The sequence below is a fragment of the Lissotriton helveticus genome, chromosome 3_1 (assembly GCF_964261635.1).
Source record: "Lissotriton helveticus chromosome 3_1, aLisHel1.1, whole genome shotgun sequence".
Classification (NCBI taxonomy): domain Eukaryota; kingdom Metazoa; phylum Chordata; class Amphibia; order Caudata; family Salamandridae; genus Lissotriton; species Lissotriton helveticus.
Window position 1 is genome coordinate 1,238,338,194 of NC_136061.1, and position 26,185 is coordinate 1,238,364,378.

The following is a 26,185-nucleotide window of genomic DNA, read 5'->3' on the forward strand; positions in this document are numbered from 1 at the left end:
TTGGAACAACTGAGTTTTCCTTGACAGTGGGGACATATGAATATATATATATATATATATATATACACACGGGCCCCCCTACTAGGGCATATCAATGCCCGGGGACCTCCACCTCCATGCAGCTATTTGCAATTATCTTGAGGGCCTGGTGGACCACCCGCCCCAGAGACCGCCACCTCCCCGGGGCTTATTAAAACAATATGGGGGGGCCATGTGAACCCTCTGACTCTAGGACCACCACCTCCCTGGGGCTAAAATTAATACCAAAGTGTGGGGGGCTCCAGACCCCCATGCAACCCCAGGGACCACCACCTCCCAGGGGCAAATATGACTAAAGGAGGGAGCTGCCAGCCAAGCTCCAGGAGCCCTACATGGAGTCCTATGGACCACCACCCCAAAGTGCTGCCTCCCAAAAAATGTCCCGGGGTGCCAACCCCCAGTAAACAGTGTGCGCCGCTTTGAGCAAGTGAGAGCATTTTGCTTCGCCATAAAAACATTGTCTAAATAATAATAAAAATTGCTGCAAAATCGCGATATTTGAAAATTTGCAGCAAAGATTTTTTTTAAATAACCACTTGGTGGGGCAGCTCCCGGGGGCATGTAATAAATATAGAAGGCAAGCACACGGGCCCCCCTCCTAGGTCTTGGGTGCCGCCCCCTCCATTGGACAGTTTCATTATTAATGAGGGAACGCCCATTTGGCCCGCCTGCAGCCAATTATGTTGGGGGGGCTCATGGACCTCCCTGCCCCCGAGACTGCCAGCTCTCTGGGGCTAATTAAAATAACATCGGGGGCCTTGTGGACCACCCTGCCCCTAGGACCCCCCCTCCCTTGGGCTAAGTCCTTAGTTTTGCCCTTGATTGCTCAAAGTGGAGAACACTTTGCTTGTTATACACAGGGAGCTGTATGTCACCAGCTCCCTGGGTGTAAAAAGCAATGCCGGCTCCTACAGGATGTGGGAGCCAGATGGGACCACGGGGGCCTTCATGCTCCCCCTGCAGTCACCAATGATGTGACAATGCCCCAGGGGGTGGGGTCTCCAGGGCCGAAAATGTCCAGGGAGGGGATCCGTTCGGCCCCCCTCCGTTTAAGCATTATTTTTTAAAATAAAAAAGGGGATAGGGTCCCTGGGGCCGAAAATGTCCCGGGAGGGGTGCTACTCTGTCCCATACCCTTTGAATAAAATAAGTATAAAAATAAAAGATGGGTCTTGGGCTGAAATCGGTTCACTGCTGGTGGGGGAATGAGGTCCCCTTGCCTCCTGAGGGCCTCAGGACTAAAGTGGACTTTAACCCTGCAATAGTAGCACACCAGGAACTGCATTTGCAGAGTGGTGGAGAAAGGGGGCATGGCCTCTGATGACCTCTCAGCAATGCAGCTGTGTGGGCCTTACTGGAGGTAACAGAAGGGCTAGTTGACCCCGAAGGACCCTGAAGAGCCAAGGGGACTTCATCCCCCAATTAGTAGTGCTCCAGGAGGCGCTTTTGTAGAGTGGTGGAGAATGGGGGCGTGGCCACCGAAAACCTGTCAGCAAACCCACTGTGTGGGACTTACTGAAGGTAACAGGGGGACTTGTTGGCCCCCAAGGACCATCTGGAGCCAAGGGGATTTCATCCCCCAACTAGCTGGGAGGCGGATTTGCAGAGTGGTGGAGAAAGGAGTCTTGGCCTCTGACAACTTCTCAGCAATCCTACAATGCACTGCTTATGACCTCACATATAACATCAGTCATGACATGGTCAGTGACATCAGTGATGACATCACTGATGACATCTCAAATGACATCATTGATGACATCATCCAGTGCCTTTGAGTGTTTTAAAAAGGTTTATGAGTGTTAAATATATACACCAAGGTGTATTGGTGAATCAGTGGGTTTATAAGTGCCTGTGTGGATGATTCAGTGGGTGTGTGACTGACTGTATAAGTGAGTGATTAGGTGTTGCAGTGAATGTACAGTGAGTGACTAGGTTGTGTGAATGTCTGTATCAGTCTGTCATTTGGTGTCTAAGTGGCAGTATCAGGTTGGTGAGTGGGTACGCTGTATGGGTGATTGATTGGTTGGCTGAGTACTTGTATGAGTGTGTGGGTGGGTGGAAGGGTGTGTTTCTGCATGGATGAGTGAGTCAGTGGCTCTATGTGTTAGCGAGTTTATCTGTGAGGGGCTGTATGGGTGGTATATGGGTCAGTAACTGCATATGTGAAAGGCAGTATAGGTGAGTGTTTAGAGTATATGAGTGACTGTATGTATGACTGAATGATTGCGAGAGTGGCCCTATGGGTGAGTGTGTGCTTGTGTCAGTGACTGCAAAGGTGAGTGTGTGTTAGTATCTGTGTGAATAAGTGAGTGAGTGTGTGTATAACTGTATAGGTGAGTAGTAAATGGCTTTGTGATTGACTTTATGGGTGAGTGAGTATGTGTTTGAGTAGCTCTATGGGTGACTGACAGTATGTGAGTGGCTGTATGGGTATATGAGCAGATATATGAGTGGCTGTATTAGTGAGTGAATTTGTGTATGTGTGGATGTATGGGTGACTGAGTGGATATGTGTGTAGTCCTACGAATCTGTGAGTGGGTGTGTAAGTACGGGTATGTGTGTGTCAATGATTTTGAGAATTCTTGTGTGGAAGTTGGAGTGGTGTATGACAGGTTATGTTGGGGTGTGAGTGGGTGCATCAGAGATTCTGTGGATGATGTCATCAGTGATGTCATTTGAGATGTCGTCAGTGCTGTCACTGACCATGTCATGGATGATGTAATATGCGAGGTAATAAGCCGTGCATTGCGGGGACACGTGTTATAGTTAGCTGAGCTAACTATATGTGAACAGGTTTAATTCATACCACACCAGGTTGAAGATGGCTATAAATCTAAAAGCTAAAGAAAAGGAGGAATGTAACAGTGAGGTATGCCCCAACTTGATATGAGTAGATCCCAAGGACGGTTCATGGGTAGGTTGTTTCCAGATGTTACACCTATACAACTTTAGGATTGCAGTCTTCCTCAAATGCAGTTATCAGGCCTGTTGTGACTGACTCTAGATCAGACGTGTGTGTTTGCATACACAGCATGGAGCCAGGGAACAATCTTGTGAAGAACAGAATTTACAAGGAGTCAGACAGGATTCAGGGCTGTGTTAGAGCAAAAGTGTAAAAGATGCTAAGTTCAGAACTTCTCTTTAACATAAGATATAGTTGTCAATCAAACATGCTCGTAGACTTTCTCAGAAGATGGCAGAGAATATCTGACTTGAAATCTCTTGAACAGAAGTCAGTGGACATGTTTGATTTTGGACTGGGCAGGGTCCAGGTTCAAAAGTTACTCTGTGCTACCCTCCTCCTGATTTCAATATTTCTGATAGACCTAGCTTGTTTACCTGACAAGACAACATGTCACTTGCTGTATGATATTGTTTCATGTTGCGCAGCAGCAGACTTGTCAACTCTGCTGTAATAGTTCACCCAAATTAAAAATAGATGTATTATGAGAAACTAACTGTAGCTGTCATTATCCAGCCAGTGCAAATATTTACATTTTATTGCTGCAAACTGGTGTCCATTGAAATATTATTTTACCTATACCACAGGTTTGGAATGCTGCCTACTGGGCCTATATGGTAAACCTGGCCAGTCTTCATGATTAGGATTTCTTATTCCCTTTGAGTGACAGAGGCCTGCGTATCAAGTGGTCGTGAATACAGCAAGAGTTACAATATCAAAGGCTAGACATAGCCTGATGTGTAAGTGGCCCCACCTGTGGGGTTCAACTCTAGACAAACAATTCATTCAGGGAGCTGTTTCTTTTTATTCACTTCATGTCCCTGTGCTGCTCCCTCCTTCCCTGCAAAGGACATCATCTATGTGTAAAATGTACAGACTGAGCAGAAGGTCATCTCCAGTTTCAACCCCTCTCAAGTACTGCAAAAGTACAAAGTGCTTAGCAGGTCTAACACCAACTACCACCTTTAGAAATACAAGTTGACCCTGTGAGTTCACATTTTGACTTTGCAGAAAATCTGTAAACAGTACTGAAAAAAGACTGAGCCATGGGAAGGAAGCATATACAAAACTTTCCGCATCTCACTCAATTTCACATGGAGTTTGCCTTAGGTTTTACTCTTCCTCATAATTTGAATGTTTGGCAAATACATCAAGGGAACCTTTTTCCTTCTTGTTTGGTTTTTATTCTATTCCTAGATGCATGTACAACATTTGAACTACAATAGGGCTTCAGTACTTCTCACTATCTCTTACTGCATTCTTTAAGGCAATACCACCAAGTAAGTTAAATATCCTTCATTTATATTGCATACTAATCAATTCACACAATTGCACAGCTTTCGTCACATTTCTTTAAGTTGTAGTGATAGCTCTCAGCATCCAAGTACATCCAGCAATAATTGACACCTTGGAATGTTTATTTTTGTGATGAGGTGTTGTGTGAGTTGTCCATATTGATCAGAAAAGTGTCTCCACTTTCTCCCTTCTTCCCAGTGATTTTCAGGCCTAGCACCAACAACCATCTTTTTAAGATATAGACTGACCATGTGAGTTCACTATTTGACTTTACAGAAGTTCTATACACAGAACATAAAAAGGACTGGTCCAGCAGAAGGAAACATGGCTGCCCTAATTTTGAGTTGGGACCAGACGTCAAGACTGAAGACAAAAAGCCTGTGGTTGCTTTCACCTGAAAAGAAGAAGGTAGGTTAACCAACAGACTCAGAGCCTTTATGTAACCCATATGATGATCCTTTATTGCTCAACTTCTCTGAGCACTGTTGTGAGGATCCAATGCTTCAGCATAAAGGTGCTGCTTGAGACAGAAGTACCGCTACTGCTACATAGCGTGGCTCAAGAAGAAAGAAGTTCATCACACAGTTTCCTAAGAGTGTTCTAAATTGTGTTAGACTGCAACTGCATTCAAAAACGAATCCTTTAGTGTGTTGTCCATTTCACTCCTTGTCTCTGAATGCTGCGCCCTTTGATTTAGTGGCTCAAATTCCGATAAGTTGGCTGTGCATGCTACTTGTTGGTATGCCTCATAGTAGGCTGTATCAATTGAGTTCCCCTCAGTCAGAAATGCACCTTTTTGAACCCATGGTCTTTTCCAACATATACCCGGTCCGACAGACCGCCTCAAACCTAGCATGCCGAACACGAGATGCCAGGTCTTAATTCTAGGCACTAAGGGCCAGATGTAGGTCGGTCGGTAACGGCCGAAAATCGGTATTTTCGGCCGTTACCGACCGGTATTTCAGATTTGGCATGTAGGGGCACAATTTTACAGAATCGGTAAATTTACTGATTCGGTAAATTTACCGATTCTGTAAAATACCGAGGGCCAGATGTAGGTAATTTTATTTTACCACCTCTTAAATACCGAATCATACCGATTCGGTATTTAAGAAGTGGTAAAATATAAGTACCGAGATGTAGGTAAATACAGATGTGCATTTACCGAATCGGAAATATTCGGTATTTACCGATTCGGTAAATACCGACCGGTAAATGCCCATTCATTCCTATGGGCTTTGAAGCCCATAGGAATGATTGGGCATTTACCGGTCGGTATTTACCGAATCGGTAAATACCGAATGTCACAAGGGTGCAGGGGGTGTCACTTTGACACCCTCTGGCACCCCCAAAAGAGGCTCGGGTGCCATGTGGCAGGCATACCTGCCCTAAGGGCAGGTCTGCCTGTCATATGGCATAGGTGTGCATGCACACATGTGCATGCACACCAGAATCGGTATTTTATCATCAAATAGTATTTGATGGTAAAATACCGATTTTTTAATGCTTGTGGGACTCAGAAGAGTCCCACCTACATATCAATTTTCCCGAATCGGTAAAAATACCGACTCTGTATTTTACAGAATCGGTAAATTTACCGATTCTGTTAAATACAGGGCCCTACATCTCAAATTGCATTTACCGGTCGGTAACGGCCGAATTCGGCCGTTACCGACCGGTAAATGCCTACCTACATCTGGCCCCGAATCGGTATTTTTACCAATTCGGTAAATCTCAGATGTAGGTGGGACTCTTCTGAGTCCCAAAGGCCCTACAAATTCGGTATTTTAACACCCAATCCAATTGGGTGTTAAAATACCGAAATCAGGTGTGCATGCACATGTGTGCATGCACACCTAGCCATGCGACAGACAGACATGCCCTTAGGGCATGTCTGTGTGCCATATGGCGCACATGCCTATTTTTGGGGTGCCAGAGGGTGTCAAAGTGACACCCCCTGCACCCTTGCTAAAATCGGTATTTACCGATTCTGTAATTACAGAATCGGTATTGCCCATTGATTCCTATGGGCTTCACAGCCCATAGGAATCAATAGGAAATACCGATTCGGTATTTCCAGATTCGGTAAATACCGAATCTTAACGATTCGGTATTTCCACATCTGGAAATACCTACATCTCCCCCCTTCATATTTACCACTTCTTAAATACCGAATCGGTAAAATTCGGTATTTAAGAAGTGGTAAATATGAATTACCTACATCTGGCTCTCAATGTCTGAAGCGAAGCAGGGTCGGGCCTGGTTAGTGCTTGGATGGGAGACTACCAGGAAGGACTAGGGCCCAGATGTAGGGAAAAAATATTTACCGATTCTTAATTACCGAATTTTACCGATTCGGTAATTAAGAATCGGTAAATATGAAGGGTGGACATGTAGGTCCATCCAGATGTGCATTTTACCGATTCGGTAAAAATCGGTATTTACCGAATCGGTAAATACCGACCGGTAATGCTCGATTCATTGCTATGGGCTTTGAAGCCCATAGGAATGAATGGGGCATTACCGGTCGGTATTTACCGAATCGGTAAATACCGATTTTGACAAGGGTGCAGGGGGTGTCACTTTGACACCCTCTAGCACCCCCAAAAAAGGGTCGGGGGCCATATGGCAGGCATACCTGCCCTAAGGGCAGGTCTGCCTGTCATATGGCACAGGTGTGCATGCACACATGTGCATGCACACCTGAATCGGTATTTCACCATCAAATTGAATTTGATGGTAAAATACCGATTTCTTAGGCCTTGTGGGACTCATAAGAGTCCCACCTACATATCAATTTTAACGAATCTGTAAAAATACCGGTCGGTAAATATACCGACCGGTATATTTACAGAATCGGTAAAATTACCGATCGGTAAATTTACCGAATGGTAAATTTACCGATTCTGCCCCCTACATCTCAAAATCCTTTTACCGGTCGGTAACGGCCGAATTCGGCCGTTACCGACCGGTAAAACCCTACCTACATCTGGCCCTAGGCGCTGTAGGCATTTAACAAATTGCACAGCGTTCACACACATAATACTGACGTGAGGGGGGCTACACAGTTCAATGAGCAGTGTGTGTGTGGCAAACGGAGGGTGGTCATAGCCCAAACAGTGTATTAAGCACAGGGAAATAACATATAGCATTCTGATTGTTAATGGCCATGCCTTATCATGTATCAGACAAAAGTTGTAGCACATAAGAAACAGTGCCTCAGTTTCCGCTGTATCAACAGTCTATTCTGAAAGGGCGCACCGAGGCATAAAGATATAGGGGAATGAACGGGTTAAATGGGAATTATGCAAGCTAATCTTCTAAACGTGCAAAGTTTACCGATGCTATCGGAACATGAACAGTTATTCCCCTGCAATTCAGTCAATGTCAAGTAAAGTCGTTTTCAAGCCTTCAACTTCTCAATTATAAGACAAAATAGCGTGTTTTTATGACATTAGCTGATGCTTAAATGTACTCAAGGGCAGTTTACTCCTCCTCACTTGGTTTCACCTCATTACTGGGTTTGGGGCAGACGTGTATTTGGGGATGCCGTTTAAGATATTTAAATGAATAAACACACATTGAAGCTGTGCGTGCCTGCGTGGGCGCCGTGTACCTGTTTACTTTAGGCAAATCTATGACCATTTGTCTGTTAATGTTTTGAATGAACTTTAACTTACATGCATTTTTTAAACTGCTAGCCAACCTCCGCTTTAATTCACTCAGAAAAATACAAATCCCCGCTGCGTTATGTTTTTCTGCCTCACAGCCGGGTCGTTTGGAAAATACCGCTTCTATCGTGACCGCAGGTTCACAAGAGCAGCCTTAAATTGCTTGAAACACGCCCCGTGCAGTGCACAAACATACAATAGCTACTCAGAAACAACCGCGCTGTTCACTTGGAAAAAATGGCGGGTTCATGTGTTAGTTGCAAATTATAGGTTAAAAATCGCGCTGCTGCAGTTGAAGATTTTTGAGCGCAAACATTTTACGCGCCTTTATAATGTCATGGCAGTTGGGCAAAAGCGTTTGGGGCGGGTGGCTGCTCCTGGCATGTATTCTAATCAGAGATGGTGCAGTGAATTGGTTTATAGGTGTCTGTAAATGCTGAGGGGCTGTGTTCTAGGTATAGAGACGAGCACACTGTGATGGATATGCAGCTCCGTGGCTCACCGGGGCAGTGCTCGGCCTCTGCAGCCCAGCAGTCCAGGGTTCCAGTTCCGCGCCTGCGGTCAGCTATTACATTCGTTGAGGGTTCGCTTTAAAAAACATTCGCGCAAGAAAACATTGTCCACACCTTCTTTTAGGAGCAAGAAAGGCCACTTTTATTTTAGGACAGGTGCATCATAAATATCATAAACACATTCATTATTTATTTATTATTTACATAATTCAACTCTTACAGTGAGCCTACGAAACCAAAATCCCAAAACCCCGAACAAACTCCTGCCTACTACCCCTAGCCTACCCAATGCTACCCTTCAGGATGGCCAACCCGCTCCAGGCTGCCCACCCCCACTAACAAAAACCCGCCTACAACAGACAAAGGCACCCATCCTAACAGTGGCAAACCTACCTAAACTAAACAGTGCCTAGAGCACCGCAAGATAAAAAACCCAGAAATAAATAAAGAAAAAGAGAGGGAGGGTGGGTGGGGCAAAACAACCTCCCTTCACTTCTCCCGCCAACGCAGTTCCTAACCGCCCGCCTGACTTCCCCTTTTAATCCCTCTGCTAATCATCCCCCACCTGTGATGTTCCTCGCGCGAACCTGCCCAGGGAGAGACCGGCTCGCGCCTGGCTCTCCCTGGGTCCCCCCTCGCGCAAGAAAACATTGTCCACACCTTCTTTTAGGAGCAAGAAAGGCCACTTTTATTTTAGGACAGGTGCATCATAAATATCATAAACACATTCATTATTTATTTATTATTTACATAATTCAACTCTTACAGTGAGCCTACGAAACCAAAATCCCAAAACCCCGAACAAACTCCTGCCTACTACCCCTAGCCTACCCAATGCTACCCTTCAGGATGGCCAACCCGCTCCAGGCTGCCCACCCCCACTAACAAAAACCCGCCACCCAGGAAAACCTTTAGCGTTTTCCTGCCCCTCCTAAAGGAAAGGAAGGAGCACACCACAACTGTACCTGAAGAACCTTGCTAATCAAGTCCCTGAGTTCAAGGAGGTAAAAAGAGAGGCCCAAAGCTGAGAGATGCACACCGTCCTCACAAAATAAATGATGTTCAGATACTTTTAAATGATAATGGTCCAAACTGTAGATACCCCAATGTTGACAAAAGGGGCGCATTGTCCTGTTCACTTTCCGTCTAGCCTTTTCCAGGGCAGAGTGGTTCCTTGCCCCACGCCATTGCACACGAGGCACAAACTCAGTCCATATAAGCATGGTGCTCACCCATGTGGTTCTGATGATTTCCAGGTCCTGCTTCATTAATTTTAACAAGGTCAACCCAGATAGAGAAACCAAGTCATTCTCTCCCAAGTGTAGCACCAGGAGATCCGGAGGGCCCCCCAAACACTGCGAAACCAGAGCAGCCAAGGCGGGAAAAAGCCCACCCCAGCGCATTCCCCCTGTTCCATGCCAGGATACTTCGTGTGTCATACTGTTCAGACCAAGTGATCTCCCACAGAGCTGACTGGCAGCGGCTAAAGCTGCCCTTTTAACAAAAGAGTGCCCCAGTATCCACACCCTTCGTTTGCGTCCGGCGACCAATGGCCATGGACCTAGGAGAGAAAGAAATGTTAGACAAGCCAAAATGCCTTATTTCCTCACATACTTTTCACAGCACTTAGAACGCCAACGACCAATTCGTCGGATCTGGGACCAGTCCCACCCCAACCGAGCGGCCTCCGTCGCCGCACCAATTCGGAAAGAATGAGTACCAAATTGAACAGGATCCTTCCCCAAGCGCAACAAAACCTTGCGTAAAACAGCCAACAATTGAGATGCAACTATGGGACTACCATCCGCATGACAAAATATGGACCCCTGAAGAAAATGCGGAGAGGACACAAACACTTCCCATTCCCCAACCGGGCAACATGCAGAGACACCACTCCTACCAAGGAACACCCACTTACCCCTCCCCATCTGGTCGGTTTTGGATGCCCGCAGCCAAAGTCGCACTCTGTCACTTTCCAACACCACCTCACAGCTGGTCATACCTACCCTGCCCCGCAACCCCAGCAACTCAGATGCCCGAAATGCCCCAAAAAACAACCACACAAAACACAAACGAAATTTGGCACACTCAAAAGCATCATGACAACACACCTCCAGTTCAGGCAACATCAACTGGAGCAATTCAAACGTCACAGGCTGCCGGAGCTGCTGACCCCCAGCCCGGAGCCTGGCCAAACCTTTCAACAATTTACGAACCAACACCCCCCCAACCGGATCCCTCCCCCACCAAAGCTGTCCATAAAAAGAAACCCCAGCCAATTTGCCCGAAATGGTAGTGGGCGACAGGCCTTTGTCCGCCAAATGTAAAACAAACTGCAAGATGCATTGTTCATCAGACCAACCAGCCCTGAACGGCCCCATCGAAACCTTACCAAACTGCAGAAACTCAGACCAGGCTTTCACATAACCCCGCCTGGTGGATTCAGCCACAGAATTTTCCACCAAGTGGTGAACCCTCAATCCCCCAGGTCCCATACGTACTGTGGGATCGCTGTTGGTGCCAGGTCCTCCCCAGGAGCTAACTTGCGGAACTCGGACCACTGAAAGCGAGACAAAGAGTCAGCGATGCAATTAGAAGTACCAGGAACATGCCGCGCTTTAAAGACAATATTCAGTTGCAGACACCGCAGCATGAATGCGCGCAGGAGCCGCAAAACCCGCAAATCGCGAGCCTTTTGGTGATTGACAAGATGTACTACAGCCAAATTGTCCACGTGAAACAAGACGGAACGATTCTGAAACTCATCCCCCCACAGGTGCAAAGCAACCAGCAGCGGGAAGAGCTCCAGAAACGCAATGCTGCGACCCTGATCCTTCCAGTGCGCCGGCCAGCCGGCCGCGCACCATCGACCTTCCCAAAATATTCCGAATCCGTGAGCCCCTGACGCATCAGTGAACAACTGTACTTGCCACACCATGTCCTCATCCGCAAAAAACAAGGACACGCCATTAAACTCTTGCAGAAAACGAAGCCAGACAGTCAAATCAGCACGCACAGCAGTGGTAATGCGCACCCTATGATGGGGAAGGCTTGCTCCGGACATGGACAGACCTAGACGCCTGCAGAACGTCCTGCCCGCCCGAACAACCCGGCAAGCAAAATTGAGATAACCCAACAACTTCTGAACAGTTTTCAAAACCACTTTCCGCTCCCCCAAAACCAGATGTATGAAAGCAGACATTTCCTTCACTTTAGCCACAGGCAGTCTCGCCACCATAGACAGAGTATCAATTTCGATCCCCAAAAAAGTCAAGGACGTACAGGGACCCTCTGTCTTGTCCGGCGCCAAGGGGACACCCAATTCCTCCGCTAGAGCCTGGAAGATGTTCAAAGCCGACTGACACTGCCCAGAGCAACCCTCCCCAATGAAAAGAAAATCATCGAGGTAATGACAGACCAACGCGTGGCCACTGACAAAAGTGAATCGCCACTGTAGGAAGGTACTGAAGGTTTCAAACAGGGAGCATGACACTGAACAGCCCATGGGCAACACCCGATCCACGTAGAAACTACCATCAAAATGCATGCCTAACAGACCGAAATCCCAAGGATGAATGGGCAATAGCCGGAAAGCCGACTGAATGTCGCTCTTCGCCAGCAAAGCCCCAACACCAGCCGTGCGCACGAGCCGTAAGGCATCGTCCACCGAAGCATAAGTGACAGTTGAGTCAGCTGGATCAATAAAGTCATTGATTGAGGAACCCTCGGGCCAGGACAGGTGATGGATAAGACGAAACTCCCCTTCCGCCTTCTTGGGCACCACACCCAGGGGTGATACAATCAAGTCAGGCAGGGGACAATGCACAAAAGGACCAGCAATCCTACCAGCCGCAAGCTCTGCATCCAGTTTCTTCCGCACCACATGTGGACTCTCCTTCGCAGACTTCAAATTATCCGACCACCTGCCCACCCTGGGTCCCTGATACCCAATCCGAAACCCAATTTTGAAACCCCAAGACAAAATCTTAGCGGCCTCAAAATCCGGATAATCCACCAGCCAGAGATCGAGAACCTCCTGCCTAATAGGAGTAGGGGCCCTTGTAAACAGACTGATGGTGCTGCCCCCTGCCCCCAGAACCCCGTCCCTGATCACCCCATCTCTGGCCGGGAAAACACTGGGTGAGGGCATGCTTCCCTCCACACTGTGAACACTCATGTTTATACCTGCAAGCGGGTCTGTTACAGGAACCTCTGTTAAAATGCCAGCAAGTGCCAGAAGCGGCGGATTGACCTCTGCCCCAAACCCCCGCCCCAGACTGAGCGGGGCGAGCTGAAAAGGGCCGATAAAACACAGGTTGCCCGCTAGCTGTGTGGGTCGTAGCAGGAGGGTTCGCCGATGCCATCCATTGCAACCATAACTCAGAGTCAACCGTACCCCACGAACGCTCAGGAAAAGCGGCCATGCGCGCCCTAAATTCGTCATCGTAGGACAACCAAGCAAAGCCTCCAAAATAACTGTGAGCCTTGCGGATGACATCTGCATATTTAAACATGTCTATCGCTTTCTCAGGATGACGTTGACAATAAACGCTGGCATAAATGAGAAAGGCCGAAGTCCAATTCTCTATGGATTTCGGAACACGAGGCCTCCGAGCCAATTCTAATTCCTCCTCTTTCGACCCTTCTTTTGCCTGAACATCCCTATGGAGAAGCCGAAAAACATCCACAAATGCCCCAGACCATATCAAATTCTTCGTTTTTTCAGATAAATGAGACCCCAAAGGCATTCCCACCCCAGAATAAGGCAACTTTTTCGGTAGGATACTATCCTCCGTGACACTTGTGGCATCCACCCCGCCCACCCCCGCTGTAGAAACTGCATTTGCAACTTGCACATTAGAAACATTCGAAAGTACAGGCCGCTCAAGCCTCGGTGCCAGAGCGACTCGCTCAATCACAACCCCATCCCCCGTACCAATAGATCTCGTACTCTTAACAGGGAGACTCTCCCTAGGTTGCCACACGGACCACCACCCATCCTTACCTCTCGGTAACTGCTCCGGCTGCTGTGCGACAGCCCCACGATCCCTCTGAGAAGGTCCAGACCACACTGCCCCTCGTACACCTGCATGGTCCGCTCGAGACTCCTGCAAAACACGAGAAACAGTGGGTTGCCCCAACCCACCCCCCTGGGCCCGTGCTGCCAAAAGCCCAACATCTTTGTCTCTCAATTCCCCCTCTTCCAACTCATCATCATGAAAACTCCCACCGAAAGCTTCATCAGAAAATTCAACTTGATTACTTCCACTGGGCATAGCCCCATCACCAATACCCCCATCATAAAACTGCCAATCAATGTTCTGAAAGCTTTGTGGACAGAAAACTGTAGAAGAGTTATCCGCTCCAGATAACCCCCCTGAAAGCCCACCACTGGAAACAGCCGTGGGGACAGTTCCCGGGCCCGTAGAAACTGCCAACAGCCGCCCAGCCGAAGGCGCAGATTGAAAACTGCGGCCGCTCAAGCCAGACGATGAAGGGTGCGCGACAACATGGTCCCTGAAAGCTGAACCGCAATTTCCCCCCAAGGGACGGCCCACCGACGCCAGACCATGGACACCTCCCAACCCAGTCGAATGACCCCCCATGTGGCCACCTGGCCGCCCCCTGGGGACCGGGAACAAGGCTTGCCCCGGGTACGGGGGCGCCCCCTTGTTGAACAAACCCTTCTCACCAGGAGCCGGGGGCATGGGGATGGCAGCCCGAGGGCCAGGCACACCGGCTGCCACAGCCTCAGTGGCCGGGGGGGGCAGCAATCTAGGGACAGTGCCCATTGGAACCACAGCAGGGGCAGGAGTGGGGACCACAGGAGGGGTTTGAGCCGGCAACGCAGCAGTGAGTGGCCCAGCACCGGCGTCACCCGTGTGCGGGGGGCCAACATCGCGGGGGGGGGCAGGGCCAGGCCCCAGCATGGCAGGAGAGAGCATGAAGCACTGGCCATTAAGCCACAGGAGTGGGGAAACCCCCCCCGGTGAATGGGGCACCGTAATGGCAGGGTCTACAGGCATACCGGCAGGGGGAGGGGTCGGCGTGTGCCCAAGGAAGTCCAGGCTCCGCCCCCGCTTCGGTTTAGGGCCCGCCTGCAGCCTCCCCGTCTTCCCCGAGGCCAAGCCGCCTGAACGCGGAGCTTGACGGCCCGCAGAACGCCCCCGCCTCCCCCCGGGCGCCCCGCGGGAACCAGCACTAAGTAACTGGAATTCACATACCTGCTGGGGGGCGCCCGGGTCACCCGGCGGGGGCTCCACTACAGCGACCGGCAAAACGAGCATGTGCCCGTCCGCAGGCATGGCCGCCTCGCCGTCTGCCTCCTCCTCCGGGCCCGGGTATAAACAAGCCTCCACGGCCCTGGAAACGCCCTCTGAAGCCTTGCGAGGTGGGCGGGCCAGTCCGACCCACGCCTCCGCTGGGACACCCGGCCGCAGCAGGTCCTCGCGCCCGGCATCGCAGATTAACCGCACGGCCCTCCTGACCTCCTCCACGTCCTCCATGTGGCCAGAGAAAAACCAAGGTACGACAAATACACGCCGCAAAACAACCTCCCTTCACTTCTCCCGCCCACGCAGTTCCTAACCGCCCGCCTGACTTCCCCTTTTAATCCCTCTGCTAATCATCCCCCACCTGTGATGTTCCTCGCGCGAACCTGCCCAGGGAGAGACCGGCTCGCGCCTGGCTCTCCCTGGGTCCCCCCTTGTAGTGTGACGTTAATTTTCCTTCATTTAATTTAAAGCACAGCAGATGTGTCACGGGCGATATGAGAATGGCCTAGTCCGTCCAGTGTATGCTCCCCCTTTAAAAGCAAAGGTACATTCGAGGGACATTATGACGTTTTGGGCGAGTATTTCAAAGAAACAGCCTTTTCCTTTTACTAGTAAGGAGGTTCTACTGAACACCGGCTGACCCCGAAACTCCAGAGAAGTACATGAATGTCGATGTTTGAGGTAGTCCGGGGTTTTGTGGGAGCATGCCAAGAGCTACTTCTTTCCCAGGAGGTGAATGAATGGGTTCAGATGTCCTCGCTCTTGTGATGCATTCCTCCCTTAGGGTCTGACGTGTATCTTTTGAAGGTAGCGTGCACTCGTGGTAGGGCCTGAACTAGTCGGTCTTGCGGGGAAACGGTTAGAAGTAACGTATCGAGCACCGCCACGGGATGACTGCTTACCCTCACAGCAATAGAGATGTATTCACCTGCTAGAGGCAGCGCGGCCAGTGATGCACATGCCCAGCTGACCCCACAGTAAAGTGGGTCCGATTTAATTTGCAGCTCTTTCAAAATAGACAACGTTACATCAAAAAACAAGCTGCTCTCCATTTTGGTTTTCATGGTGAGTACTTAGTAATGCAAGTGCATTCTATGGTGGGAGATCAATAGATTAAGCAGCTAAGAGCGTGAGCTCATGCGCTTTTCTCATATCATTGTGTTACGGTTAAGCGTGGGCGTAAAATCCGTTTCGCGGGCGAATTTGCGGATTTTTGACAATTTCGCGAATCGCGTGAATTTGACCAATAATGCTCAAATTCGCAAGCTACGAATTATTTTGCTTGGTCGCGCTTGAAAAATACAATATTGCGCGCGCGGCGTTGACTCTGAGCCTGCCGAGTTGTTTTTCTCCCGGTTTTGCGTGTGCTGCGCCATTTTCGATCTTGCTGCGTGATCGCGCGTGAGTTTTTCGAACACAATTGCGTTATCGCGGCTTGCCATCTTGCACAGCGAGAGTTTGACAACGTGAGTACGTCATAAAGGGCCGCGATCACGCATTGCGGGAGTAAACAATGCCGAACACGTAGAAGCTGCGCGCAGCTGACTTCCGGCGGGAGATTTGAACAGCTCGCGTTCCCGAAATTGCAAAAATTGCAATTCTGCACAAGGAATCCACCGCAGGAAGCATCAACCTTGTGAAAATGATGATTTTTGATCAGAATAACTCCTCAGATTGACATTTGGCTGCACTTTTTGGTGCAGGAGTCCATTTTTTGGGGTGGGGTGGGAGGATGGAAGTGCCCCAGAGTCTCGCAACTTCCTGTTCCTGTCCAGCAGGCTCCTCCCAGTGCTTTGTCCATGTCCTGGTCACTTTTCATTTGGCTGTGGAGCTGGAAAGATTACTTTTCGTGGCTGCTGCTGGATATTTGTATTTGAGGACTTTTTGGACTTTGGAGTTTGGATCACTTTTAGACTTGAGATTTTACAAGTAAGTTGGTGTTGTTTGTTTGGGGCATTGTAGTTGAGGCAACTCCAGTTGTAAAACTTTTTTCACAACTTTAACAAAATATAAATTGTGGTGGGTAGCTAGCCACAGTATCCAGTAGGCCCAGGGTTAGTCATGGGTGCATGATACATCTGTTTTTGTGATTTTTTTAAACTTAATTCTCATTTATGTCTTGGAATTTAAGCTCACTGTTATATGTTTTTATTTTTTATTTTGGGGTGCTTGTAAAGCCTCACTAGCCAGTAGGCCCAGGGGTATTGAGTGGTGCAAGGACCAAGTCGTTCTGTGGGGTGTCTTGAATGTAAACATCATTGAGGGCATGGATGGCATTGGATTGTGGTGATTTTTATGTGTTTTTCGATTTTTTGGGGTGTTGTTGGGGCCTGGCCATGTGGGTGGGGGGCATTTTGAGGGCTGGTACAGGCAGGGCCTGGCCATGTGATGGGGGTCAAGGGGCCATTTTAAAGGCAGGCAGTGTGCTCAGGCCTGCACCCAGTTTGCCTTGCTTTCATCCATTATGCCCAGGGGTACTCAGTGGTGCATGGACCAAGTCTTTCTGTGGGGTGTCTTGAATGTAAACATCATTGAGGGCATGGATGGCATTGGATTGTGGTGATTTTTATGTGTTTTTCGATTTTATGGGGGTGTTGTTGGGGCCTGGCCATGTGGGTGGGGGCCATTTTGAGGGCTGGTACAGGCAGGGCCTGGCCATGTGGTGGGGGTCAAGGGGCCATTTTGAAGGCAGGCAGTGTGCTCAGGCCTGCACCCAGTTTGCCTTGCTTTCATCCATTATGCCCAGGGGTACTCAGTGGTGCATGGACCTAGTCTTTCTGTGGGGTGTCTTGAATGTAAACATCATTGAGGGCATGGATGGCATTGGATTGGTGTGATTTGTGTGTGTTTTTTGACCTTTTGGGGTGTTTAACTGATGTTCCTCTGGCTTCCATTGCTTTTAGGTGCACAAAAGAACCACCAGTGCCAGGAAGAAGTCCTGCAGCAGTGTGTGCAGCACAACGTCACGTGACATCACGTGTGGCCACAGACAAGACAACTCTGCAACTCGTGCAACTGCGGCCTGCTGGTCTGAGTTGACATCTGAAGAAGATGGCCCCAAAGAAAGGTGGCCGTAGCACCTCAGCGAAAAAAGTTGCCAGTGCCACTGCCAGTAAGAAGGAGCAGAAGAAGCAAGTGGCACCACCTACCAAGGAGACTGGTGTGCCCACCGACACCTTTTTTGGGGAAAAAAAATCTACGCCTGCAGCAGCAGCGGTGATCGCCGGGGACCAAGCTGGAAGCAGCACCTCTGGGCTCCGTGCCACCACGCAAAGTTAGTCCCAAGCCCATGAGTGCCGCAAAGGCAGCCACTTTGGTTGTTCAATCACCATCGACCAGTGATGTTGGCTCATCACAATAAAGTACCATCCAATCAACGCCGGGTGTAACTCAGCTGGCGAGTGTTCAACATCCACAGCCGCAACGACAACCACAAGTGCAACTAGTACAAGCGCAAGTACATGGGCAAGGAGAGGCGCAAGTACATGGGCAAGGAGAGGCGCAAGTACATGGGGAAGGAGAGGCGCAAGTACATGGGCAAGGAGAGGCGCAAGTACATGGGCAAGGAGAGGCGCAAGTACATGGGCAAGGAGAGGCGCTAGTACATGGGCAAGGAGAGGCGTAACTACATGCACAAGGAGAGGCGCAAGTAGAGGTGCATGGAGAGGTGCAACTAGAGGTTCATTGAGCGGCACAACTGCCTACAACGCTTGTTCCTCCAGAAGTAGGGGCACATCAGGAAATTGATATTCAAGTTGAAGAATCATCCGAGGAAGCCACTCCTCCTGAGGATGATCCATTGTCTTCCAGATCCCCAGCAAGAAAAAGGTTAAGGAGGGGTGCTACTTCTACTACTACAAGTTCTTCTCCAAGCCCCCTTCATTCTGATGACCTTGATCGTGATTGGAACCCAGCAATGCAGTCTGACAGTGAGGCAGAACCATGAGCCGACAAAGGTAGCTAAGCCTAAAAGGAAGGTTCCCGCAAGGCTTCGACTTATGGTTGATGACGATGAACAAGAAGTGGTGTCTTCTGCTGCTGATGAACAGTCTGACGATGACCCAGTCATCACAGACGTCACTCCAGCCACAGCGGGCAAGCAGCAGACAAACATTTTCACCCTAGCCCGAATGGCTGCTGAGCCGGATGTGGGCGGCGTGGCACTGGTACCACCACAAACGCAGTTAACTACAACACCAAAATGACCTACAGCTTCCATATTTTCTCTTCAGAAGGGCCGGCAGGGACCTCCATCCAGCTCGACCTCCATTACCACAAGTAGTGGTGCTGTAAGTAAACAACAGAAACTAATTCAGCCACGCCCATCCTCCACTTCATCTGGCATTGAAAGTCAAAGTAGCACCTCCACCACCAGCAGACATCTCCAGTCCCCAGTTGGGGACTTTTTTACTGCTAGCAAAAAGGCGGAAAACATGGTCGTTTGTTCAATTTGTAAAGTATCAGTTAGTTGGGGTGAGCTTTGTACCAACTATGGTACCGGAGGCCAGAGAGGTCATCTAAAAAAACACCACCCTATCCGGTGGTTTTCGCACCTAAGTAAGATCGAGGAAGTCCAAAGTACAACTGATCCAAATGTATCCATTGACATTGCATCTGATGCTGATGAGGGGCTGATTGTGCAGGAGGGAAGTCAAGAACCGACCAACATTTTTTCTGGTACACCCAGTACCCCTGGCAGCAGCACTGCAGTGGTAGCGCCCACACCCTCTACCCCTGCAACATGTATGAGGCACACTAAGAGTCAGGGACAGACACCAATGCAAAAAACTAAATCAATGAGCCTAACTGGTTTGAAGTCTGCATCATCATCATCATCACGTAAAAAGGTCCAGCCCACCATTAGCAGTGTGTTTTGGTCGGATGCGCCATTTGAACGCAACCACCCAACGTACGTCTGTATAACGCAAAGCTGGCTAAAATGCTAGCGCTGGACCTTCTCCCTTTCTCTTTCGTGGAAGGGGTGGGTTTTCGTGAATTTGTGGCAACAGTCTGCCCTAAATGGAAGGTTCCTAGCCGGTCCTATTTTGCCAGGGTTGCTGTTCCAGCACTACATCAAGGTGCGCTGGAGGTGATTGGCGCAGTTATTCTGAAGAGTGCTGTTCACACTATCCACATGACAACAGACATGTGGACCAGTTGCCAAGCCCTTGATTACATGTGCATCACTGCACACTGGGTCTCTTTTGCAGGGGTCAAACAACAGTTACAACAAGCAGGTGTTGACATCGAGGAAGTTTTTCAAGCTACTCGCAAACATGCAACAGTAGGCATGTTTGCCGTGGAGAAATCTCACACTGCACCTAACCTTTTGGAGGAGTTTGAGAGGAAGGTCTCTGAATGGCTGCATCCAAGAAATCGCATAGTTGGTTATGTTTCCACGGATAATGGCAGTAATATAGTTAAGGCCATGCAGCAAAGTGGCTATTTCAGAGTGCCGTGTTTGGCGCACAGTATTAACATCGTGGTGCAAGATTTCTGGAAAAATGAAATCACAGTCAGCAAGTTACTGACCACCTGCCGAAGAATCTGCACACATTTCAGCCATTCTTTTAAGGCCCGGAAGGAGCTGAGGACCATTCAACATGAACGTAGACTGCCAGTCAAAGGACTCATCCAGGAGGTGGCAACACGTTGGAACTCAACCTTTTACATGCTTGAGAGTCTGTCTGAGCAGTGGGAGGTAATAAATGAGTGTCTATAAACTGGGTTCTACTCACAAAGAGATGAGGCTAGAGTTGGAGGAATGGAAGTTAATTGCAAGCCTGACAGACATGCTTCGTCCTTTTGAGCTCTTCACGCGTGACGTCAGCAAGGAGGACTGTTCTTTGAGCAAAGCTATCCCATTGTTGCGCATGCTAGAGCACCAACTGAAGGACGTGTCTTCAACGTTCAGAGATGATGGTGAAAAGAGAGAAGCATATGATTTGGCGGAGAAGTTATTAAGGCGCCTACTTCTCAATGAAAGGCTTACAAACATACATACAGAACAACATTACATTTGTGCCACTATTCTGGATCCACGGTACAAAAAGGCAGTGGCTAGCAAAGCATTCATTCCTTTTGATGAAGCAGATGTTTCAAAGTACAAACATTGGCTAGCTGTGTCAGCCACTCGGTTCGAATAAGAGCGGCAGAACCTTCAAGGAGGCAGCACAAGTACAACAGATTCAGCAGGCCATCCGGCATCAAGTTCTACTTCTCAATCCGTGGCCGAAGGGAGTCACTTTCCCTCACAGCCGTTAATGACACCAGCAACTGTATCATCATCCTCACCTGCACCAGGCCGCCCAAAAATATTCTCGGAAGGGGATTGGCTAACTCAGTAAGAGTTTGCTCGGTCTACTTTTGCAAAGGTCGCAGTTGTTACGCAAAGTGGATCAACCCTGGAGAACCTTGAGTCGGTGGTGCAGGCCTATCTGGATGACCCAACAGAGGTCTGTCATAATGAGAACCCATGGTATATTGGTATAGGAAAAGGTCTGAAAGGCGACTGATCACCAACCTGGCTCTAAATTATTTGTCTTGCCCACTCGCAAGTGTGTCTTCTGAACGTGTTTTCAGTGCTGCTGGTGCCATTGCAACTTCAAAAAGGACCCGCCTTTTGCCCAAAAATGTGGAGAGGTTAACAATAATCAAGATGAATCAGCACTTCATACCACCCGATTACAAAATACGTGAATGCATGCAGGAAGAAGAGGACACCAACTTAGGTGACGCCAACGGAAGTTCTTCTCTGTCACCAGACCTACTCCCGTCTCAATTCATAGACTTTGAGGACGAGCTCTACTTCCCTGACACCGAGGCCTGAAAATTACTTCCTTTTTTTCCGTACTTATTCACTTTTATTCCTGTGTGTCTTTCTTTGTTTTGCAACTTTTACCACAACAAAACTCTAATCACCTAATCACAACAAGTCCATCATCAGCACTGTCTTCATCTTATTTTTCTTATTGATTTGAAGGTGCCGCAGTCTGCATTCCTGATGTTCACAAGTTCACAACTCAATCATGCTCCTCTATCCTCCTCCTCCAGACTCCCCCTATCCATTTCCCTAAAGGCAGATGGATGGATTATGGAGAAAAAATAAACTTTGTCTTCGTAGACGAGTCCCCTCAAGTGGGACTGAAATAACTGACTGACTACATGCTTGCTGATTGTTGACAGACTTACTTCTGAAATGTACAGGAGAGGCTGCCCTGTGGGCCCTCACTTTCCGAAGAAGATGTGGACAAAAAGTAGAACAGGTAATGAATAATGAGAAGATGGCATGCAGTGGACAGCAATGGCTGTCTGTCTCTGTTGAAACCAATTGCTGTTTGTTTTTTGTGAACAGCGCAATTTGCCATGTTTTGAATATACCAGTATTGCAGGTTTTTGGGGGTTTCTTTGTGGGTGTTCTAGATTTGCGGTGCTGGGTCGGGGGGTCTGGGAGCACTGTTGGCCCAGTCTAATTTTGATTGCATTTGTTTTTCAGGAAATCCATGGTGGAAAAGGGGAGTTATGGCCTAGCTGCAGAGCGCGCTTGGAGTGATTTTGGAATGAGGCCTAAATATTTCTAAGTGTGAGTTTTTTCGGTTTTGCTTTTTGCCTGTTTGGGGGTCTTCTACTTTTTTTCGCCTGGGTTGACGGGTCTGGGGGCATTGCTGGGAAGGTCTAATACAGTATAAAAGTGGTTTGGACTAAATCCATGGTGAAAAAGTTTTTCAGTTTTTGCTCACTTGCCTGTTTTTGGGGTGCTGTTTGGGGGGTTCCTGGTGTTTGGGGGTGGGTTGGGGGTCTTGTAGCAACGCTGGGTATGGGTAGTTTTGATTGCAAGTGGTTTGAAGAAAATCCATGGTGACAAAGGGGAGTTAGGGCCTAGCTGCAGAGCGCGCACGGAGTGATTTGGGATTGAGGGCTAAATAATTCTAAGTCTCACTTTTTGCGGTTTTGCTTTTTGGCTGTTTGGGGTGTTAAACTTGTTTCCGCCTGGGTTGACGGGTCTGGGGGCATTGCTAGGAAGGTCTAATACCGGATAAAAGTGGTTTGGGCTAAGTCCATGGTGAAAAAGTTTTTCCGTTTTTGCTCACTTGCCTGTTTTTGGGGTGCTGTTTGGGGGGGTTCCTGGTGTTTGGGGGTAGGTTGGGGGGCCTTTTAGCAACGCTGGGTACGGGTAGTTTTGATTGCAAGTGATTTGAAGAAAATCCATGGTGGCAAAGGGGAGTTAGGGCCTAGCTGCAGAGCGCGCACGGAGTGATTTGGGATTGAGGGCTAAATAATTCTAAATGTCACTTTTTGCAGTTTTGCTTTTTGGCTGTTTGGGGGTGTTAAACTTGTTTCCACCTGGGTTGACGGGTCTGGGGGCATTGCTGTGAAGGTCTAATACCGGATAAAAGTGTTTTGGAGAAAATCTATGGTGAAAAAGTTTTTCACTTTTCAGACATTTCGCTCACTTTATCGTTTTTGGGGGCCTGCTTGGGGGGGTTCCTGGTGTTTGGGGGGGGGGGGGTGGGAGTCTTTGAGCAACGCTGGGTATGGATAATTTTGATTGCAAGTGGTTTGGAGAAAATCCATGGTGGCAAAGGGGAGTTAGGGCCTATTGAAGAAAGCGTTTGACACTATTTTTAACTTAGGGCTCGTTAGGCTTAGCAGTATTGCATGTGTTTGGGGGTGTCTGAGATTTTGGCAACTGGCTTCTGGGGTCTACTCTTGGAGCACTTGTCGAGAAATGTCTAATTTTGGTTGCAAGTGGTTTGAAGAAAATCCATGGTGGGAAAGGGGGGATTTGGGCCTACTTTACTTTCAAAGTACGTTTTGTCACCATTTTCCACTAGGCCTCAGACAGGTAGCAGTATTGCACGTTTTTGGGGTCTGATTGGGGGTATTCTACATTTTAGCGTCTGTGTTTAAGGGTCTGGGAGCACTGCTGGGAAGGTCTAATTTTGTTCTAAAATCGTAGTTTACACTACACCTAGCTTGAGGGGAAAGATCCACAAAATTCGCCCATACTTATTTATCCTTCAAAAGGAGACTCAGAGTACGCCCTTTGGAAACTATTGTACTGTCGATTCTGAAACTGAAAGTGTGACTTTTTGCACTACACAGTGTACATACCTTATTTCTTTTCTCGGTGGTGTTTTAATATCACTTCCTGTTTTTCCATCAACATTTACAGGGCTGCTTTCACCCTGTGCAATGGAAAAAGGATGAAGTCAGGCTTCACATTAGCGACCCGCAATTCAGCTTCCGCCAGGCAGGCAGTGGACAGGGTGTCTTCCGGTCACCAACATTGATTGACGGAGCGTCAGATGGAACGGAGGAGTACCGCAAATAAGAGGAATGGCTTGATGCATGCAACTTCCCAAATTCAACAGGACAAGTACAACAACACACAGTAACAGTGTCCATTCATTTCTACTTATCTTTTAAGTAATGTTATTGCTGTGAACTTCTATAAGTGTGACTCTGCATTTCTTTGCTCTCTGCTTCTAAATTCATCCCTCCAGCCATTGTATAGTTTTACTTTGCTATTTTTCAAACTAATTTAATGAACAAAGTGTTTCTCCGAGTGCAGTGATAGGCAAGTGAAAACGCATAATTACTGCAGCCCTGTACTGTCGCATTCTTCCATTCATTAGAAAGTACTACTTAGTTAAAGTAACCTAACCATCCATTTAGCAATCAACTCCATGCCTGCAGAAGTGCATGCACTTCCTTTATGTCCCTTAAAATATTTGTGGATATCTTCGTATCCAAAGATTTGTTTATCTTCATTTGTTGTTTGTCCATGCTGTGTTTTTTTTCTTCTCTCAACAAAACTTTCCCAGAAAACCCCATTCCCATCCAATTTCCAAACCCTAACCCTCTTCCCCCGGGCTGTGTGGTTTTCATTGATGTGTGAGTAAATGACAGCAATAATTCCACACACTTGCTGGGGAGGATAAGGTCATAGCAACTGAAAATGAATTTATTTCAAGGCTGGTGAAGGAATCGAAGGATATATTCTTACTCAGCTTGACACAGACCCATGACTATTGGCAAATCAAAGCAGATTTTCATGGGCGCCATGAAATTGATTGATCATGAAGAACATCCTCCTCCTACACGTGGCTAATGATTACGCTGCTGTGTCCTTCACCTTCAGTACTATTTCTTGTAGTAGTAGCCAATGTCAAATTCCACGCAAGTAGTAGTTATACTTTCAATACTTTAGTATTTGTAAGGCTACATTTTGGCACTGTTCTAGTGTACTGTCACGTGCTATAGTATCTATCGTACCGTTCTAATGCTCCGCTAAGGCCAATCAAGGTTTCAATTTATTTTTTTTCATATGCTGCAACTGCCACTGTGTACCACCACTAGTATCACCGCAATGATGCCATTTCAACCGCCAAGGATTACCAACCTTAATCGCCATTTTCCATGCAGCCAGCCCTGTGCCTAGCCTTAATTTCAAACACGAATTACAGGTAAAATAAGCGTTTGGGGGAGGAAGAATAATGGAGTAGTATGAGAGACGAGAGACTGGCGGTAGTACTAGTAAAGTCCTAGGACAATTGAATTCACTAACTCTGTGAGAGGCACTTACTTTTGTAAACATTTGGGCAATTACTTACACAATTTGAATCAAGAAGCCACTTAAGTTTCAGGAAAACAAACTTACAGTTACCCCCCCCCCCTCCAGCCTCAACTGCAGTAAAAACACGTATGCTATGTTTAAGTTGAAAGTAATAATTATTTATATCCCTAACAAAAATAAACTATCCCGCAAGACCCGACCCACCCCCCCTCCCTAACCCCAAAGAATGTCAGTGAAATAAAAAGTCCCCAAAGTCCAAAAAACCCAACTCCCAATTCCCACCCCCCAAAAGTCTTTAAAAAAGGGGCAAGGGACAGTCTCTCCTTCTCTAATGCCGCCGGCAGTGTACTTTTTGGGCCAGGTGGTCATGCTCCTTGCGGAGGTTCTTGAGCAGGATTCTCAGTTTCCTCTGCTCCTGCTCAAGGTAGGACACCCTGAGTGTTAGGCTGTGCAGGCGTGCCTTGCACCTGCTGTGGGGGGCAGCTGATTTTTTGGCTGCTTGGCGGTGGCGGGTGGCTGCGGTACCACGGCTCCGTACCGCTGGAGGCCTGCGCTGACTGGCTGACCCAGGGAGCGCGGAGGAGGATGCAGCTGTCCCTGTGGATGTTGTGGTGGTCTGCGACTGTGTTTTCTCCTCCTCCTGGGCCACCAGCCGCCGATATTCGGCGACAGTCGCCTCCAGTTTCTGTTGTCGGGCCCGTCTAGCCAGCTCCTTCCGTGACAGTTTGGAAGGAGCATCTATATGAAGAAAGAAAAACATAGTCTGTAACCAATGCTCTTTAAGATTAACACAAAATAATTCACCAGAAAGTTGTGTCACAGTAGAACTAGCAACTTGCAAGCACAGTACA

General features: G+C 48.2%; 1 long non-coding RNA gene across 1 annotated transcript in view; it reads left to right on the top strand.

The window, feature by feature from the left end:
* The first annotated feature begins 4,647 nt into the window (after nucleotides 1-4,647).
* LOC144824920 (uncharacterized) overlaps nucleotides 4,648-26,185 on the top strand; it is a 438,184-nt gene continuing 416,646 nt past the window's right edge. The window contains exon 1 of the long non-coding RNA XR_013609178.1: nucleotides 4,648-4,705. This is a non-coding gene — a long non-coding RNA (uncharacterized LOC144824920). The remainder of the gene's footprint in view (nucleotides 4,706-26,185) is intronic.